Source organism: Trichosurus vulpecula, chromosome 9 (genome assembly GCF_011100635.1).
Source record: "Trichosurus vulpecula isolate mTriVul1 chromosome 9, mTriVul1.pri, whole genome shotgun sequence".
Lineage (NCBI taxonomy): Eukaryota > Metazoa > Chordata > Mammalia > Diprotodontia > Phalangeridae > Trichosurus > Trichosurus vulpecula.
The window spans coordinates 111,492,501-111,500,137 of record NC_050581.1 but is presented as its reverse complement, the minus strand read 5'-3'; the positions used below and the strand labels follow the sequence as shown (position 1 = coordinate 111,500,137).

Genomic DNA, 7,637 nt, shown 5'->3' with positions numbered 1-7,637 from the left:
TAGGGGAAAACTTCCTTGTGCTCTACAAGGTCATACTTCAGTTACACAGGCCTGAGTTAACCACTTACTATGTGGAAGGCACTGAGCTAAGTCCTGGGAACAGAAAGGCAAAGAGAAAAAGCAATCTTTGCCCTAATAGAGCTTATGTTCTACTGTAAGTAGGATGGGAAATATATATGATGTGTATTCAAATATGTACAAAAGCATGAGTTCAAATCCAGCCTTAGGCACTCAGATAAGTCACTTAACCTCTGTTTTCCTTGGCTTTCTCATCTCTAACACAGGAATGATAATAGCATTTACCTCCCAGGGTTGTTCTGAGGATGAAATGAAATATTTGTAAAACGCTTACTTACAACAGTGCCTAGCCCAGAGCTTTTTGCCTTTCCTTTTGAAGAGGACCAATTCATTTGGATTATACCTTCATTCACATAGGATCATAATCTCTTTCCCAACTTCATGTGATCCCGGAAGGGTTGCTGACACATATAATCGAAAGTACATTGACTAAGGGTGATCAACCAATCAAACATTTATTAAATTCCTGTAGCGTGCCAGGGACTGGGCTAATCACTAGGGATCCAAAAAGAGGCAAAAGACAGTCCCTGTCCCTCTAGGAGTTCACAGTCTGATGGAGGAGACAACATGCAAGCAAATATATGCAAAGCAAGCTATATAGAGAAAATAGGAAGTAATTAGCAGAAGGAATTAAGAGGGATTAGAGAAGGTATGGAACAGCCAGGAGGTCAGTGTTGCAGGATAGCAGAGTACTGTTGGGGAGTAAGGTATAAGAAGATGGAAAGGTAGGAGAGTGCTGCCTGGGTTATATCAAAATATAAGAGGTACAGGCTTAAAACCCTCTGGCTAAGTAAACCTCTAGCATTGGGGCTAGGTCTAACTTTCCAACTCCGTTTCCCCTGGTTTGTTGTGCTCTGTTTCTCATTATCATCACTAAGAAAAGCCTCCCTCCCGAGATCACTACAGTCAACTGAAGCATGGTTAGTTGTTACTTTTCAGTGATTTTAGATGTGTCTGACTCTGTTATGCCATTTGGGGTTTTCTTGGCAGAGATACTGGGGTGGTTTGCCATTTTCTTCTCCAGCTCATTTTACAGATGAGGAAAATGAGGCCAACAGGGTTAAGTGTCCAGAGTCACATAGCAAGAAAGTGTCTGAGGCCAGATTTGAACTCAGAAAGATAAGTTTTCTGATTGCTGGAGCTCTATCCACTATGCCACCTAGCTACCCTCAGGTCACCTAGCCCCATAGGCATGGCTGGAACCTGCCTCAGTCTGGTGGGCCCCATGGGACACATACTAATTAGGATAGCAGGAGCCCCAGAGCACAAGCTCCTGAACTGAGTTAAGTCATCCTGGGCATGGTATATGCTTTAAGTGTCAAGGCAGCTGGTTCTAGGATGACCACAGGGGTAAACAGGGGACAAAGTCAATAGGTTTTGAGATGTAGATAAATGGAGAAGAGAGAGCTCATGCTTAGAATGTTTAAAATATGAGACAGAGTTCTCTGTTGATAAGAGATGAGGGGTGATATGGGAGGCTTGAGGAAAAAAGAGATTTAGAACAGAGGTATCCAATATGATCCTCCCTCCACCCCCAGATTAAAAAATGTTATGAGGATAGGTTTTAACAAAATAAATAAAAATACAACAGAATCCAGAGAGATCCTTCATTTCTAGGGAACATGCAGCTAGCAGGGATCCTTATGTTCTGTTTAGTGGACCCATTTCTATTTGAGTTTGACACTGCTGGTTTAGAACATTAGCTATGAGGAATGTGATGTAGTCAATTGTTTGCTTGTGTCCAACTCTTTTCTGGCAAAGGTACTGGAGTGTTTTGTCATTTTCTTCTCCAGCTCATTTTACAGATGAGGAATCTGAGGCAAAAGGGAAAGTGACTTGCCCCAGGTCACACAGCTAGTAAGTGTCTGAGGTCAGATTTGAACTCAGAAAGATGAGTCTTCTGACTCCTGGCCCAGCACTTTCTTCGCTGTGCCATCTAGCTCCCCCTTGTAATCAATTAAGGAACAATAAAAGGATTACTGAACAAGCATAAACCTCCTAGTGTCAGATAAGCTAAAAAATCTGGAGTATCTGTTCCACTTCTCTTTCTGGTGAGAAGCAAGATAAGGATTCAAGGAAATGGATATCTGTTTGAAAGAGCTGCCCCCTCCCAGTGGTCTAGAAAAGCAAGTTTTGAGACCGACTCTGGTTCTCTCTTCCCAACTTCCTGTTTGCCTTCAGAGGACAGGCCGATATTCAGCAAAACAGCCCTGTATACTCTGGGGCAAAGGGAGAGAGTAGGAAGAACCTGTGCCCATGTGTAGTTTTTCCCTTCTCACACCCCCAGAAGCAATTAATGACCTTGGTAGGAGCACATAGTAAACTATATGTGCTTTAACGTATGGTCCTTGATAGGCATTCCTGGCCACCTGGGTTATCTGCATCTTTTTTTCTGAGTACAGCTTTGACTAGTGTTCATAGTCTCTGAAAAGGGACTTTTCCACTCTGTGAGATAGTAGCAGCCAGAGCATTGATAGAATTCCTGCAGAAACACGTGGTAGACATATGTGACATGGAGCCTTGAAAGGCAGCATCCTGCGAGTGGACTCTTGCCGGCTTTGGGGGTTATTTTGCTGGGTAATCCATGTTCAAGAGTTCACAAGTTTGAGTTCCTAAATTTGAGAATCCAGGAACTGGCTAGCTAGAGGGAGATTTCCTCAGTAGTGTACTTCTTGGAGAAAGAAGAGGACTGCTAACATGTATCCTGTAGCTAAAAGACTAAAATTATATTATGGAGGCAGCGTGTGTGTGTGTTTGTGTGTGTGTGTGTGTGTGTGTGTGTGCGCGCGTGTGCGTGTGTGTGCGTGTGCGCGTGTGTGCACAGAGGTGCACAAGGAATCTGGAACACTGCATTCTTCCTTGCTATTACCATGAGTTACTTGGATGGTATAGTTCTGATAGGATAGGGAGTGCTTGTTAAGCATCCACTAAAATGTTTATCTTCAAGGGGGAGTCAAAACCACAGGGGGAAGGGTGGTACTATTAGCCTCTATGAAGAATTTTTGGTAAAGAAGAATGTACCAGAATGTGCTAATGGCAAATCCTCATTCAGTTTTCCTCTGAAGGGAACTGATAGATTATCTAAATCCCTTGTGTTTCTGTTTCTGTCCATAGGGGATTGTGAGTTCTTTGTGTCTTTTGAATTTTCTGCAGTCATGAAATAAAGGCTGTTGTAGACCTGATATGCCTTAATACCTTAAATGACTATACAGGAGCTAGGGACCCTTTTGCCCACATTTGGAGAAACGTAGATGCAAGATATCTTTGAATATACTGGGAGATTTTTCTGGAGCATCTCCAGATGGGGGAAACAAGCCAAAAAAGAGATAATAACCCATTTATGGGTTAGTTCCCAGCATCAAGCCTGATCTATGTACACTTCAATTCTTGGGGGATAATGAGGCTATGAACAGTTGGATGGCTTCTCACCTGATTGTAACTATGGATTCATGTCATCATTCCTTGGAAAAGAAGAAATTCTTTCAAAGATAAATTTAGCTTGTCTCTTTTACAGGCAGAGGCTCATCCATATTGTATTGCTCTATTCTCTCTCAGTAGGCAGTAGAGGTACTATTAGATGTACTTTTAGGGAGTGATGGGTGGATTCTTTCAATTTCTATTTTACCCCCTGGCTCTAGAATATCAGGGCAGTTTTCCTCAGCAATTTCTTGAAAGATGATGTCTAGGCTCTTTTTTTGATCATGGCTTTCAGGTAGTCCAATAATTTTAAAATTATCTCTCCTGGATCTATTTTCCAGGTGAGTTGTTTTTCCAACGAGATATTTTACATTGTCTTCTGTTTTTTGATTCTTTTGGTTTTGTTTTATTGTTTCTTGATTTCCATAAAGTCATTAGCTTCCATTTGTTCAATTCTAATTTTTAAGGAATTATTTTCTTCAGTGAGCTTTTGAATCTCCATTTCCTTATGACTAATTCTGCTTGTTAAGTCATTCTTCTCCTCATTGGCTTTTTAGACCTCTTTTACCATTTGACCTGGTCCATTTTTTTAAAGTGCTATTTTCTTCAGTATTTTTTGTGTCTCCTTTACCAAGTGGTTGCCTCATTTTTCACGATTTTCTTGCATCACTCTTCATTTCTTGCATCATTTCTGTTCCCAATTTTCATTTTACCTCTGTTAACTTGATTTTCAAAATCCTTTTTGAGCTCTCCCAAGGCCTGAGACCAATTCATATTTTTCTTGGAGGCTTTGGATGTCAGAGCTTTGACTTTGTTGTCTTCTTCTGAGTGTGTGTTTTGATCTTCCTTGTCACCATAATAACTTTCTTTTATTTCCTGTATTTTAAAAAAATTTTCTAGCAGACAATTTACATAGAATCCCCCTTTAATTTAGTGTGACAACTTCCCAGGATAAACTACTTACAGAGCAGCTTTGGTCAAGAAAGGAATGAAATAGCCAATCAAAAAGATATCACTGCTGATTTTTTAAACCAATACATTCACCAATTATGTTAAGAAAAAACCAAAACCAAAGCATCTGCAAGGAATATTTTCTCAGTTTTGACTTGTGGTAGGGTCTTTCCTGTTTTCATGCAAATGCTGGAGCTGCATTCTGTTAAGTGTCTGTCATGCTAGAGAATGTAAATACAGCTTCACATGATTTGTAGCCCCTGGATGGAAGACTCTAAAGTCTTGAAATCCCAAATTGCCTTTGCTCCTTTAATGTCAGTGGTACAAAATTTGTGGCAGTCTTGCTTCTCTACTTCATAAATAGACACTTGGGTGATACTGTTTTGGTACAGCATGTCTAGAGCAGTGTTGCAATCCTCAGTTGTGGCTCTTTTGTCCATGTTGTAGAAGTGTTCCATGGCAGTAATGTCTTGGAATGTCTAATTTGGAGTCTAAGGTTAAGGAGCCATGGTCATCATAATTAAACAGCATTGGGCAGCAGTCATGGCTAGCAGCCACCATGCTATTCTCAGAGAAAAAGGAAGCACTCAGGAGTGGGAGGAACTCGGTTTTCAGCTGTGAAACCATTATGTTTTTGGAGGCATCGGCAACTGATACAGTGATATCATGGCTGACCCAAGTGAGGCGGCTCCCACTGGCAGAGAAACTAACTCCATGGGCCCAACCACCACTTCCGGTACCACCAAACTCTGACGTTAGTTGACCAAAAAGGCATTTTGATACCCCATGGAGTACTGGCTGGCTTTTCATCGACTTTTTAATGTAGGTTGAAAAAACTTTGCATTTGAAGTCACAAGAGCCAGCAGCCAGCAAAACATTGTTGGGGTGCCAGTCCAAACCAAGGACAGCAGAATGAATTGACTTTTTTATGTGTTTGGTCACCCACCAGTCATTTTCAGACTCAAAGTAGCACATGGAAATCAGTCAAGCTCCACTCCAAGAGAGACCATTTCACAAAGGTGGCTGCATGGTTCATCCTCAGCATCACCAGGGTTGGTTTCCAGATGCCATCTTTCTGACTCCAGACATAGGCATTACCATCTGCACTACAAGTTACAATTCGATCGCTCTTGGGAGCCCAGTCAATACTTGTGATGTATCCATTGTGTTCCTTCAGTTCATGGGCTTTCACCCACTGGTTCCCATTCTTCTTGTAAATGTTGACTTCGTGATTATTAGGGCTAAGGGCAATCTGAGAATGATCTCTGTTCCAAGCAAGGGAGGTGATTGGCTCTAGTCAAAATGGATGTAAAGACATTATTCTTAGTGTTTCAAAAGGGAAAAAGCTGGGATGGAGAGGGTGTGGATGGTCCTGGAGTAGAGGATTCACGGACTGTGGTCAGTTGAGGCAAATAAGCCCCAGCGGGCAGTGGGAGGAAGGCGAGGCTGGGCAACAACTTTCTGTAGTCAGAGTTTTTAATTTTTTTTCGTTGTTCGCTAGATCTATTTTACAGATGAGAAAACTGAAGCACAGGGATGTTAAGTGATTTGCCTATGGTCAAACAGCTTAGAATTATTAGAGCTGGAGTTTGAACCGACATCTTCTAACTCTAGGTCAAGTGCTCTTTCTATTATAGCATCCTTCCTCTCTGAATGAACTCAGAAGAGTTCAGCTTAAAGGAAGACCTGACCATAGGATTAGAGCTGATGGGACCTTAGAAATAATCTGTCCACCTGTCTCATTAATAAATAGGAAAACTGAGGCCTACAGATACTAAATGATTTGCCCTAAGGCACACAGCTAATAGAGTAGCAGAACTAAGATTGAAACTCAGTTCCTCTAACTTAAACACAGTGTTATTTCCCCCTCCCCCTCCAAAATCACAGAACATTGCTTCTCAAGGTTTGGAAACCTTGGTTTGGAAAGGGCTTTCTGCATAAATTGAGCAGGCAGCCACCAGGTGTGATTTGAGAGGAGAAAGGAAACTGGAAACTCACCTCTGCCTTCTCCATTTCCTGCTCACCAAATGAGAGCTTTGCTAAGAATGCAGGTGGCCCTGGGAGAGGAAACATAGGGACTCACATTTACAATGAGAACCATATATTTTATAGGACTGTAAGACTTCAAACCAGAATGGACTTCAGATATCATCTGAGTCAAGGTTACACAGTGAATTCACAGCAGAACACAGAGGCAGAGAGAGTAGTCTAGAAGAAAGGTAGTGGGTCACCTGGGAGCTGGTAGACTTGGGTTTGAGTCCTAGCTCTGACATTCTTTAGGTGGGAAAGTCCTAGGACTCTTGACTAAGAGGAAATGATTTTCTGAATTGAGCGTATGACCTTAGGTGAGTCACAACCTCTGGTTTTCTTCTCTGCTCAATGAGAAGGTTGGACAAGATAGCCTCTGAGAACTCTTCGAGCCCTAGATCCTTTGATCCCATTGGCCAGAATTTGAACCCATTCTCTCCACTAGACTAAAATATGATGCAGAATGTTGAGTTTCAAAGAAATGCTTCACGTTTTTTTTGCCAGTTGACATCCAGGACAGGTCATATAAGTAGCAGGCAGCAAAGAGTAATTAAGAAATGTCTCATGTCTCTCTTCCCCTTAGTATCTTCCTTTACCCAGCTATTCCAGGGCCTGAAATTCCTACCTTTTATCACACTTTAGGATTTAGGAGTTACAAGCCTCTATTGATATAGAGATATTAGGGACAGACAAAAAGCAATTCTGAACCATTAACATCTTTACTGAATTGGTTTATAGAGCAGTCTATTTCCCTTACAAGGCTCCAAGGATAGGGAAGTTTGGATTAGACTCTAAAATTGTAGGATTTATAGTCCTAAGAAAAAGCAATTAGTCTGACTTCATTTTACAGAAAAGGAAACTGAGGCCTAGAAAATTAAGTGATTTGTCTACGATCATAGAATAGCTGAGCCAGAGTTTGAATCCATCTATTCTGACTCTAAATCCATGTTAGCCTAAACAAATCAGATTTAGCCTAAACGTATCAGATAATTTTCAACAATTTCATGTTCAATTTCTCTTCCCAAGGGATTAATTTTAAGTAAATTATATTTTATAGATAGAACAAGAGAGACCATTTAGTTCAACTCCCTCATTTTATCAAAGAAGAAATGGAGGACCAGAGACATAAAGTGATGTGTCTGGGAGGCAACTTCCAGGGAGGG

General features: G+C 41.2%; 1 pseudogene; it reads right to left on the bottom strand.

Moving 5' to 3' along the window:
- Window positions 1-4,688: 4,688 nt before the first annotated feature.
- LOC118831927 lies at window positions 4,689-5,793 on the bottom strand (annotated as a pseudogene).
- Window positions 5,794-7,637: the final 1,844 nt, after the last annotated feature.